The 13424-nt window shown below is 49.7% G+C and overlaps 1 protein-coding gene across 4 annotated transcripts in view; it reads left to right on the top strand.

Annotated features, from left to right (window-relative positions):
• The window catches only part of FSTL4 (follistatin like 4), a 714076-nt gene that overhangs the window by 659754 nt on the left and 40898 nt on the right, over positions 1–13424 (top strand). The gene's annotated exons all lie outside the window — the stretch shown is intronic.

Below are 13424 nucleotides of genomic sequence, written 5' to 3'. Positions count from 1 at the left end.
AAACGCCATTGCCGGCTGTAATTAGCGCCTGGCATGGAGCACCGCACCTGCGAAACCCAAGGCAGGCAGATGAGAGAGCACCGAGGGGTGTGGGCCTCCTTTCTTTGTCATTTGTACGAGACATCTTGATTGGCAACAAAATATTAATCACTTTTTCACTACTCTCTTAATGAGAACCTTTCATGGGCAACAAAATATTAATTTGTCTTGTCTTATCTGTTAAGAATTCTGTTAATGAATTCAGTCACAGAGCTATTACAGAATGCCATCCTAATGACACATGTAATTAAACTTTTCTGACTTGCAAACATCAAGGATGCCTCGAGCATCAGAATAATATTTGATCAGAAAGTAAATGTACCCCTCTAGCCTGGAGCCAAGTGAGAAGGAGCCTCTCGGATTCCCCCGTGAGCACTCTCACTGTCAGGAACACTCACGAGTCACCCGACGTGTGCATGGCCGTCCAGATGGCGTACGTGGGGAATCATCCCCTGGATTCACTAAGCGCTGGCGATTCGCAAGCCCTGTACCAGGGAGTAGAGCAAGGACACTCTCCGCAGCCTCCAGGGGGACGCTGTATCCACAAGCACAGAATTACAACACAGCATGGCCTGTTCTATATTAGGAGGAGGGAGCCAGTGCTGGGGGCCCGAGGAAGGAGAATTTCTGGCTTCAGGGGACAGGGATAAGCAAGAGAGAGGTCTAGAGTGGCAGGATGGGGCCAGAACCTGACAGGTTTGGAATATTAACATAAAGGATCATGGCCTGTGGGAACAACAGGTTTTTACTCAGGTATTGACATGGTCAGACATCTGTCCTGCAGCAAACCTGAGCGCCTTGTGGCCTCAGACCACATAGGCAACCAAGGAGGACCCCCAATACATCGGACCCAGAAACAAAAGGAGCCCACTGGCTGGGGTCGGGGAGGAGTCTTCCTCCTTGGTAACCTCCCTAGGGGAGCAGCACCCCTGGCTGTGCAGGGCTCCCGGCTGAGCGCCATCCCCTCTACTTCTCAAGGCTGCCGGGAAGGTCAGCGTGGACCTGGTGCGCCCCTGGCCCTGCCTGAGCCACCCCTTTGCAGGAGGCCTCAGCTTCACTGCAGCCCAGGGCATGAGGGATCCTGTCTCAGCTGCACCTGGCAAAACAACCTCCCCACCACCCCGCCTCCGAGGAGAGGGCAGCACAGGGACCAAGGGCGCAAAGTCCCCAAAGACGGGCAGCAGCACCAGGAATTCTGCTGCACCTCCAGGCAAGGGGGCCTCTGGCTTATGCCTCCTCCTGCTTGTCAGATGAGAAATCATTAGTTTCTATTGAAGCGCATATTCCCTAGAGCTAACGAAAAACCACCTGAAATTTACTTCCTGGCCAACCGCTGGTTTGTGTAGTAAGGCAGCTGTGAGTCCCGGTGCCTTCAGACCTGGCCCTGTGGTCTCCCACCTGGGTCCCAACCCTCAAGGATCCATGGCCCACTGCCCCACCTCAGCAGCACCAGGGACTTGGGGGTGGGTCCAGGCACAGCAGCTCTGCCTGTCCTGGCTTTGGGCCCCAGCTTGAACTCCGAGCCGCCGTCCAGGAGTGTGCCCGTGCTGCTGTGATAGAGGACAAGCCCTCATCCCACAGGCTCTTCCAGTGTGAGCCTGTGGTCAGCCCACCCTGGCCTGTGGCCCTGCTCTGACCAGGTAACACATAGTCACATAGGGGAAGGGCACTCCCTTAGTCCGGCGCTGTACCCTGAGCCCACAGGGGAAGCTTGTCCTCAAGCAGTAAGATGCCTGTCACGGCAGCTATCCAAACAGACGAGACCAAGGAGGCGCGTGTGGTCATACAGTCCTGTGATACGACAGGGATCTGTGGGTCATGGGAATCCCACAGAGAAGCCAGGGACACCCCTGACCACACCTAGCCCCTGGCTTTTGCACCTGGGCCACAGAGCCTAGGCCATCCCCAGTGAGCCACCCCCCAGCCCCTGTCTCCTCAGGGCTCACTGCCAGGCTCTGGGGGCCCATCTCAGAGGCATATCCATGCACTCACTCCCCCACCCTGACCTCCAGCCTAGGTATTCTGGGGGTGGAGAGGGAAAGGCTGACTCACTTTCCGCAAGAACTGAATGTGCAAAGCCATTCCAGGCCTCGGCCTTCTGCCCAGACTGTGCAGCAAACCGCTCAGCATGAAGTGAAGTGAATGTCCCCAAAGCTAGTCTGCACGTCCTGCCTCAACAGTGTCACCTGTCCTCCCCTCATAACTGTCTTCCTCCCTGTCCCTTATGATACTGAGGGACAGGAAACCTGCCCGTGAGGGGAGCAGAAGCAGGAAGATGACATCGGCAAAGTCACACTGCTGAATCCTTCCTAGGGTCAGTGCTGGAGTCCTAACCCGTTTCCAGGGAGACCCAGGTTTAATGCCGGCCCTTTCACAAGTATGGTCTCATTGACTCTTCGCCCCAAGCCCATGAAGGAAATGGGGTGAAGCAACTCACAGGGCTCTGCACTTGCAGGGCCGGCAGTCAGCCTTGCTCTGGGGACACAACACCCAGCACCCAGCCTTGCCAAGGCCTCCCTCTGGGGCTGGCTGGCCCTGCCTCCTGTCCAGCAGTACTCACTGTGGTGCCCGGGGCCCCAGCGGCATGTGTCCATCCTAGATGTGAGCCCACATGGACGACACTGCAGGGTTTCATTAGCCCACTGGGCTCTGCCCCAGCAAGAGCAGGGGCTGGAAGGCTCTGAGTGCGGCACGCGGAACTACTTGGCCAGGAGACTCTCAGGAGGAGCAAACATGTTTCTCTTGTATTCAGCTTTTTAAAAAGCGGGGGGGGCTATAACAGACCCAGTATATCTCAAACGACTTGAAAGAGCCACTCTTTTCTTTCACTGAATCTTGCTATTTGGGGCTTTCAAATGTCGGTAGGCGGAGTACAGTGATAAAAGCAAAAAAACAAAACCCATTAGAAGAAAGTATTTGTGGCAGTGTTTGAAGGATGTGTTAAAAGGTTCGCTTTTTTTCCCATGCCTAAATGGTGTAAAACCAGGAACAAATAACTCTAATGAAGCATATGCTCTCAGCCAGCTCTGCTTTGGAAGTAAGTTATTAAAAAGACCAAAAGAGAATGATTTAGGAGCTCATGACTCATTTAATTTTTATTGTCTTTATATGAACCAGTCATGAATCCATTGTAAAAAGATGAGAGGCGTTTGATTAGCATGGAGAGCTGTTTGCAACACGAAAGACAGTGGTTATAGGTTCTGCATTAAAATAATCTCATTAAACGCTTGGGTACATTTTGTTTTAAAATCTTGGAAAACAGTATACTTGAAGCCCTCGAAGGATTTGGCCAATTCTTCCTGGCTTGTATCAGAAACCCCGGTTGCAAATGATCATCTGGCTCTTTTGAGCTTTGGGTGAGCTCAAGCCACTGGGAGTATTGGCGAGGGCTCCCGAAGAGATGGGTCCCGACCCAGGATACACCAGCTTGTACAACTTGCTGGGGCCTCTGCCCCACCAATTCCCTCTACTGGGCCTTTGACGTCTCAGTGGCCTCTTCAGGGTCACTTCTCTTCCTTCACAGTACTGACTTCAGAGCCTCACTTGTGCTCAGTGACCACTCACGGCTCCATATCAAAGGTATGTGTCCCTCAGGGAGGTTCTGATCTAGCTTCTGGACCCTGGGTGCAGAGCCCCGAGCACCTACCCTGTGTGGGCTCTCCTCCCCAGCCCTACTCAGGGGAGCTCACGCTCAGACTGTTTGCAGGTTTTGTTAAGGGCAAGCAGTACTGCAGTAAGCAGCTTTTACACACCTCTTTGCACATGGTGTAAGTAGGTCTGTAAGATAAGTTCTCAGAAGTGGAATGACTACCCTCTTGCACTGCTGGTGGGAATGCAAACTGGTGCGGCCACTCTGAAAAACAGTGTGGAGGCTCCTCAAAAAATTAAAAATAGACCTACCCTATGACCCAGCAATAGCACTGCTAGGAATTTACCCAAGGGATACAGAAGTGCTGATTTATAGGGGCACATGCACCCCAATGTTTAACAGCAGCATTATCAACAACAGCCAAATTATGGAAAGATCCTAAATGTCCATCAACCGATGAACTGATAAAGAAGATGTGGTTTATATATACAATGGAATACTACTTGGCAATGACAAAGAATGAAATCCAGCCATTTGCAGCAACGTGGATAGAACTGGAGGTATTATGCTAAGTGAAATAAGTCAGGCAGAGAAAGATAGATACCATGTTTTCACTTATATGTGGATCTTGAGAAACTTAACAGAAGACCATGAGCGAGAGTAAGGTGAGGGAAAAAGTTACAGAGAGGGAAGGAGGCAAACCATAAGAGACTCTTAAATACTGAGAACAAACTGAGGGTTGATGGGGGGTGAGGGAGAGGGGAAAGTGGGTGATGGGCATTGAGGGCACTTGTTGGCATGAGCACTGGGTGTTGTAGGGAAACCAATGTGACAATAAATTATATAAAATAATAATAATAATAATAAATAAAATATAAAGAAATAAAAGTAAAGGAAGTGGAATGACTATATCTGAGGGTGAGCACATTTTCAGTTTGATAGATTTCACCAAATCTTCCTCCAAAAAAGCTGTACCAGTTTACACTCTGCTCCAGGCATACCTTGGAGGCAGATATGGCGAGTTTGGCTCCAACTACTGCAATGACATGAATATCCAATGAAGCAGATACTACAGTAAAATGAGTCAAATGAATTTTTTGGTCTCGGTACATATAAAAGTTATGTTTACGCTATACTATAGTCTATTAAGTAAGCAATAACATATGTCTAAAAAAAGTATATACTTAATTTAAAAATACTTTATTGCTGAAAGAATGCAGACCATCATCTGAGCTTTCAGTGACTGGCAATCACTGATCACGGATCACCATAACATATATAATATTGAAAAAGTTTGAAAGACTGCAAGAATTACATGTGACACAGAGACACTAAATGAGTGAGTACTATTGAAAAAAAGGGCTCTAATTGACTTGTTCTACACAGAGTTGCCACAAACCTTCAATTGGTAAAGAAACACAGTATCTGTGAAGGGCAATAAAACGAGATATGCCCATATACGGTTTTAAAACAGTGTATCCGGAGAAAATTCCTGATTGCAGGCCTTCCTGGTCCCTGAAATGAACCATGGAAGGAAATTTAATCAAATACTCCCTGGAGTGTTTCAAGGACAGCAAGAATGCCGATCGGCTCTCTGGGCTCTGAGTGTGGTTCGGGTCAGAGGAGCTGATAAGGCCTTCTCAGACCGGGGCTTCATGACGGAGCATCTCCCTTGAAGGGTTGCAGGTTTCCCAGGTGCAGTTTCGAGGCAGTGTGGAACTGCAGGTCGTGGCTGCAGTACAGTGTATCACCAGAGTCCCCTCCTGCCCCAGCTGGGCACACCAGGCTGATCAGGTGAGGACCCAAAGCCTGCAACCCACCAGAAGGTCCCGAAAGCCGCCACTTATCCACATGATACCCTGGAGTCCTGGAGTCAACAGGTGTCTGCCGTCTGGGCTCTGGGGATGGACACACTGGATACTCAGAGCACAGGCTCTGACATGAGCTTCCTGTTCCAAGTGCCTAGACACCCATGTGTGCTTGGACATTCAGGTTTGCCCCCAGGCCAAATGCTCGACATGCACACAACTGGGTCAGGATCCCCCTGATTGAATTTTGGAACCGACTGCAAAGTGGGAGGTAGCAATCCACACAAGCCCTCCCTCACTGTGACCTCAATTAGAAGTTTGGGGAGTACACAAAACGACCTTCAGGCTGAATAATTTGCCAGAAGTTCTCGCAGAACTCGCTGAGAGCTATTATACTCGCAGTTGTCGTTTATTACAGTGGAAGAGCATAGATTAAAATCAGCCACGGGGATACCTGGCATGTTCGGCAAGGTCTCTCCATTCTGGATGGTCCAAACCCCAACTGTTCTCAACAGTGTGCCATTTCTGGGATCTCCACTTCACTCACAGACTCCCAGGATATGAGATCTGCAAGGCTTTGCAGAGTCTCATCCTGAGCATCTATAAGTTAGTGTCCAGCCAGTGATTCAAGGGCCCCCCTAAGAAATTCCCTTCAAAGCCCCATCCTCTCTGCTACCCCAGCTCACAAATTCTAGGTATCTCAAGAGACCTGTGTTCTGACCTCTTTTTCCATTGCTGCCGTTCTGTGAGTGCTGGTTGTCTGTGCTACGGTTTGGAAAATGCCCTCAAACAGAGAGCTGGAGACAGTGTGGACATCATCTCATGTTTTCCTTTCTTAAAGATCAGAGACTGTGTGTTAAAATGTTGCTTCATATATTTAATCTATGTGTAGAGTTATGTTGGGTGTAAGTCTGATATCTGTTTCTCAGAATTTGAACTCCTTTATCCTCTGTTCATCGTTTCTTGTGTGGAAGCATCTGTCTGTACCATAGACTGAATGTTTATATCCCAGCAAAATTCATGTGTTCACACCTACTCCCCACTGTAAGGTATTTGGTGGTGGGACCTGTGGGAGGTGAATAGGTCGTGAAGGTAGACCCTCATGAATGGGATTAGTGCCCTTATTAAAAGGGAGAGTCCTGACCCCTCCCACCATCTGTGGTTACAGCAAAAAAAAGAAAAAAACAACCTTCCAAGAACCAGGAAACAGGCTCTCAACAAACACCAAATCTGCCAACACCTTGGTCTTGAACTTCTGAATTTCTGGGGTTTATAAGAAAAAAAAAAAAATCAGCCAAGAGAAGAAGCCTCCCTCCACCAACACCGCCCATGAGGCAGAATCCAGGAGGGTCCAAACACGGCGCTTCCATTGTCCATCGGTGCAGTCACGAACGTGTCCTTTTCCCAGCGTTGCCATGTAACGGCATGCACAAGGTATCGCCAGCCAGGGAAGCTCACCCAAGCCTGGTGTCCAGAGCTTGACCACGTGTTGCTCACGTGGCTGACCTCTACCTCCTAGCCCCTGGGAGACAGAGCTGGTACTGCATGGCCAGAGCCCCCATCAGAAATCACATCGTTAGGCAGTCTAGTGGCCAAAGCCCCCAGGCGAACAAAAGCCAGACCGCTCTCTGGATAACATTACTTCTTGACTACCCTTCCCCTCAGGGCTCCCTGAGAGCCAGCACAAGTAGTTAACACACCTCCATTCGTTCAGCAAACACCAGCTGAGCCACACGTTGGGGACAATACGGTGGTACACAGAGAGATAAGGTGCTTCCGCTTTGGCAGTCACAATCACGGGGGAACCTGAAAATAAAAGCCAAGTCAGCCAGTGACCACGTACTCCCTGCAATCCCGGGGAAGCCAGGAGCTCTCCCCACGGTGATTCCTCTCACTCCTGTGGCTCGCTGGCCTGGAGCTGGGAATAAGCAAGAGAACTGACCAACTTTGGGTTGCTCACACTGAACATGACTGTCCATAGCAGCTCCACCCTACCCTAGATGTTCAGCAGCTACTTAGGGATTGCTTTAAGTTGCAGGGACTTCTTACGAGAACTCTGAGCAGGTGCGTGCGGAGTGGCAAGAATGTTCTATAAGGGTCTGGAAGGAAGTGACCAGCACGGAGACCCCAGTGTGGGTCAGGGTGGTCAAGTCAACTACAGAGGCATGGGGGTGGGAGGGCACATGAGGGCACACGCACATGCTCATGTGTACTGTGTGTTGACGTGGATGTTTCTGTGTGCCCACTGTGATGCATCTGGTCCTTGCTTGGTCTGGGTAATGGACATGTCTGAAGCCTGGTCACCACCAAGGGGCTGCGTATTGTTCAGTGTTTGGGTCCTTTGTGTTGAAACGTTCATGCAGGAGGGACACTGGGGTGAGTGGTTCTGGGGCCAAATCGAACCAGCATGGGACAAAGATCCTCTCCTTGACTCTTTCCTCCCCAAAGAGAGCCAGGGCAGAGGGCTCCTGAGAAGGACTCCGCTACTGAGAAAGGCAGGGTCGGAAAAGCTCTGAATAAATGGTTCTAAAGTGAGTCTTAACTTGTAGCGTTGACAGTATCATTAACCTAAACTCTGAAATCACCCTGGAGTCCTTGTGTTTCACATCTAGTCGCTAAATATTCAGCACTGATGGCTCATTTTCATATTACTTAGACCTGAGTCACATGTATCACTATGACAACCTGCCCCATCTACCCTCTGCTTAAATATTGTTTAATACTTAAGTCTCATTTAATTACTTTCTTTATTAAGGGCAGATACTTACAAAATAGCTTTTTAAAAGACAAAAACTATGCCTTTTAGTAAAATTGTCTCTTTCCCAAAGACAGATGTGCATCAGTACAAAGAATAGTCTAATCTGTCATCTGTTTATTTCTGGAAGGAACCTTGATTTTGCTAATACATTTTTGTGCTTCAGAACAACAACAACAAAAAAAGCCATCCATAAAAAGACAATTACAGAGATGCAATCAAGCATTGATAGCAGCATTCAGACACATCTCAAAGAACATTCAGGAGAGGAAGGATTGCAGGTTTAGTATTATGTAGCTTGTTATAAATCAATTTTTAAAGTAATTCGCATCCAATGAGGTAAATTTGATTTCAGTAGCCAGTATTCATGTTCCAGAAAACAATATGCATTTCGTTCTATGATTATATGATGCCTATTGTTTTAGCCCTGAGACATTATTTTATTTATTGCCCAGTCAGCTTCTCCCCAGGGCCTAAGTCACAGGCTGGTAACGACTTAGGTGCTTGAAGGAGAGCCGTAACGTATCCAGCATCCCATCATGCCCTTGAAGAACTGATGCACACCCCTCAGCACCTGAGTGATCACTCAGGAGTTGTGCCCCTGCTGCCAGCAGAAATGAGGAAAAACAGAGAGGTTAAATGACGTCGTTAGGGGCTCACCAGAAGTCATCAGCCGAGCCTCAGATGGCACGCATGGGCTTTTCCGTGTCTGCCTGCTGCTCTGGGTAGAGCCTTCTCTTTGGTCAATCCCAGCCTCTGTGGCTGGCCTGAGGAACGCAGCATGGAGAAGGAGATGGGGTGGGGAAGCAGAGGCCACCCCATGCTGATCCCCCATGCTTGGGATCAGTTCTCTGCCTTCCTGCCAGCCACCTCGTTTTGACCCCATGTCTCTGAACACTCAGGTGGATGGGAAGGCAAGAGGTGGGTGCCCCAGTTTGCAAACCCAGAGAACCAGAACACAGTCCCTGCGGAAAGCCTCACTCAGCAACTTGTGCAATCCAGTTGCTGAATCACTATTGAGGGCCCAACAGACGCCAGGCCCGTGCCAAGCACTGGGGGCACAGCAGGGAGCACCGTGCAGCACCAGAGTCCCTGCCCTCCCTGGGGAGCTCACATCCCAGTCGGAGGGAGACATACAAATGGTATGCTAAGTGCCAGAAAGAGAGAGAGAGAGAGAGAGAGAGAAAATGGCAAGTGAGGGTTGGGGGTGAAGGTTACAGGGAGGGCTCTCAACCCTATCTCAGCAGTTAACATTAGAGCAGACTTCAACGAGGGGGTGCCAACCAGACTGACCGCCTTCAGGAGAATGGGGCAGGATGCCTGGAGTGCGAGCAGGAGGCCACAGTGCCAGTGTGGAAGGAGCAAGGGGGAGTGGAAGAAGGTGGGGATGGCAGGCCATCCCTGCAGACCCTCTAGGGCTGTGACTCGGAGAGAGGGGGGAGGGTCTGGCTGCCGTGTGGAGGACAGAGCAGAGGGGAAGAAGTGGGGGTCCCTGCTGTCCCCCAGGTGAGAAGATGGTGCATTGGGCCACCGGGTGCAGTGGAGGTGGTGAGAGAAAATCAGAGTCTGCAGACCTTGTGAAGGAGAGCTTGCTTCCTCACCCTATGGGGACTGGGCTTTTGTTTCATTCTCTATTAAAAAAAATTTTATTATTTATTTATTTTTGAGACAGAGAGAGACAGAGCATGAATGGGGGAGGGTCAGAGAGAGAGAGAGAGACAGAGGATCCAAAGCAGGCTCCAGGCTCTGAGCTGTCAGCACAGAGCCCAACGCAGGGCTCGAGTCCAAGAACCCTGAGATCATGACCTGAGCCGAAGTCGGATGCTTATCTGACTGAGCCACCCAGATGCCCTTTGTTTCATTTTCTGGTTTGGGAGTTTTATTTCTGAGGATTATACAAGGCAATGTGTATGAAGCTTCCCAGCACAGAGCTAGGTCTTGAAGACTGTGAGCTGGTGTTATGACCAATCCATCACTTTGCGGTTGATCTGTGAAAACCTTGGCCTTGGCGCACTTCTCAGCCTGAGCAACCTGTCGTCCCCATTGACTACACAGCCTCATCAAGGGGGCACCACAACCCGAGCCCGGCTTCAAGGGCCCTCCAGTGAGGAAGGGCTGTGGGTACAAAGGCTCAGGGAAGCAGGAAAAGGAAAGTGCCAGGGGGTCCCCAGCACCAGACCCCCTGCTAACAGCTCTGGTGTTGTTCTTTGGGATGGAGTCTGCCCTAGACCCAAGCAGGTGAGATATTGAGGGGCTCTCAAGGTAGGGAGTGCACCCTATTCCCTGCCCTCTTTTCAAGATGCCATCTTGCCACCAAGCCTCCAAGCAAAATCTATTTTCCTCCAGACTTAGGTTTTGACACACAAACAGCTTAGACTAGAAATGTGTCAGCCCCAGAACTGACTAACCATTAACTTTTCATAAGCAACTCAGGTATGAACCCTTTATGACTCTGTTATGACACAGGACAAATCAGCTATCTGGTGTTTTATTTTTATTATGGAAGTGATAGGAATGGGGCTTTTTTAAGCAGAGCAATGCTTCAGAGAAAACTCACTGGGCTCTAGCAGCCCTCTCCAATATTTTACTCCATTGGGAATGCTGTTGTGTACTTTTTTTTCCCCCTGAAAATGAAAGCAGGCTGCCTGCATCCATGACCCACCTTCCCCGCTGTGCCCTACCCCAAGCCTCTCTCTGGGCCTGCACTCCCTCACTGGGCTAATTAGCCAAAAAACATCTTGATGGGTCTCATGATGGTTGTGGTGGGGCGCCCTGGATGGTGAGCAAGGCAGAGGGTCAGCGTTTCCGGGAGCTGCTCTGCGGCTGCCCTCTGACAACACTTTGTGCCACGGTGATTGATAGCCTTCCCTCCCTCCTGCCACCAGATTGCTTCTATGGAAAAGGGCACAGGGAATGGCAAGAGGGATGGTTTGGTGTTGGCTCTAGGAGGTCAAGGGGAGTTTTGCATATGCTGTTAATAAGACGAAGAAGGGCGCCTAAGTGGCTCAGTCGGTTAAACATTCAAGTCTTGATTTCGGTTCAGGTCTTGATCTCACAGTTTGTGATTTCGAGCCCCGCATCGGGCTCTGTGCTGACAGTGCAGAGGCTGCGTGGAATTCTCTCTCTCCCTCTCTCTCTGCCCCTCCCACATGTGTGCTCACTCTCTCTCTCAAAATAAATCAATAAAATTTAAAAAAAAAAAAGAAGAAGAAGAAGAAAAGTAACACACCCATGTACGTCACACTTCTCACACTGGGAGAAGTATTCATGTGTGTTCTCTTGCCAGATCTCCCCAACACCCCAGGAGGTGGGCAGGGCACACACAGGTGGAGAAACCAGAGCCCAGAGGGATGAGGGGACATTTGGTCAGTGACAGAATTCAACTAAAATCCGAGTCTCCTGAGCCCCGGTGCCGGACTTCGATCACTGCACAGCCCTGTGTTCTCGCCAGTAAGCCAGGACCTCCTCCATCCTGTCAGTTCTGAGCCCCACCCCTCAAAGATGCGGAGTAGCTAAGTCCAGACCTGATGAGGGGTGTCCCAGAAACACCCGCAGTACCACTCGCCGGCATGTCTGTATTTGGTGTCTGGCCAGGGCCCACACGGTGCCTGGTCCTGGCAAGAGCGAGTACATCTGACCCGACAGGCCCTGGGGCAGGCCCTCCTTGCCCATCGGATGCTCCTCAGGGACTCCGACCTGCCAAGGCCGCCTCCTGCCCATCCTCCCCTCTACACTGGCCTAGAGGATCCCACGCTGTGTGGCTGCAGAGGTCATAGAGTCTGGGCTTACTGAGTTTTTTCTTACTGAACCCCTGGCATCAGCCCCTCCTGGTTCTCTTTTATGTCCCTTCCCTAGTTTTTTGTCTGCCCTCATTTTCCTCAGGGTTCTATTCCCCTTCTCAGGTTATCTAGGTCTCTGTAAGCTGCCTGGAAGTCTTTGGAGAAGGTGGATTTGAACCATGGGTAGGCCAAGTCTCCCTGCAAGCCATATCTGTCCTCCCGCCTACTTTTTTAAATAAAATTTCACTGGAGCTGAGTGGTGCTCATTAATGTATGTACTGTCATGATTATCTTTGTGCTACAAGGCAGAGTTGAGTATGGCCCACAAGGCCGAAAAGATTTGCTGTCTGTCCCTTTAAGAAAAACTTTCTCGGTTTTTTTTAATTCCAGTTAACGCACAGTGTAATATTACTTTCAGGTGTATAGTAGAGCGATTGAACGCTTCCATACATCACGCGGTGCTCATCACAAGTGCCCTCCTTAACCCCCATCACCTATTTCACCCATCCCCCGCCCACCTCCCCTCTGGTAACCAGCCGTTTGTTCTCTATGGTTAAGAGTCTGTTGGTTTGCCTCTCTCTCTTATTTTTTCCCTTTGCTTGTTCATTTTGTTTCTTAAATTCCCCATATGAGGGAAAGCATATGGTATTTGTCTCTCGCTGACTTGTTTCACTTAGTATATATAGTCTCTAGCTCTACCCATAGTTTTGCTAATGACAGGATTTCATTCTTTATGACTGAATATCCCACTGGAGACGTGTACCACATCTGCTTTATCCACTCATCAGGTGATGAACACTGGAGCTGTTTCCCTATCTTGGCTGTTGTAAATAATGCTGGTCTAAATATCAGGGTGTGTGTATCCCTTTGAATCGGTCTTTTTGTATTCTTTGGCTGAATACCTCGCCGTGCGATTGCTGGATCATAAACTACTTGTACTTTGAACTTTTTGAGGAAGCTCCATGCTACTGCCCACCGTGGCTGTACCACGTTGCATTCCCATCGGCAGTGCAAGAGGGCGCCTTTTCCTCCACACCCTCAGCAGCACCTGTTGTTGTTTAGGTTGTTGATTTTAGCTCTCCTCATGGGTGTGAGATGATACCTCATTGTAGTTTTGGTTCACATTTCCCTGATAAGTGATGCTGAGCATCTTTTCATGTGCCTGTTGGCCATCTGGATGTCTTCTCTGGAGAAATGTCTGTTCGTGTCCTCTGCCCATTTTAATTGGATTATTTGTTTTGAGGGTGTCGAGTTTTGTAAGAAATACTTGCCAGCCCTAAACAAGGCTGACCGCCAGAGCTTCTCAGCAGGTGGGTGAGAAGCCCAGGAAACCAGCCGAGCAGGCCCAGGATTAGTAGGAGGGGCAAACGAGCCCAGTGATTAGAAATTGAAGGGGTGTGTGGGGAAGGTATTCAAGCCTGGCCTCAAAGGCTGAATAAGGTGTTAGGTGAGTA

Source organism: Acinonyx jubatus, chromosome A1, assembly GCF_027475565.1.
Source record: "Acinonyx jubatus isolate Ajub_Pintada_27869175 chromosome A1, VMU_Ajub_asm_v1.0, whole genome shotgun sequence".
Lineage (NCBI taxonomy): Eukaryota > Metazoa > Chordata > Mammalia > Carnivora > Felidae > Acinonyx > Acinonyx jubatus.
The sequence above is the reverse complement of the archived record's forward strand: the minus strand, read 5'-3'. Positions and strand labels throughout refer to the sequence as shown.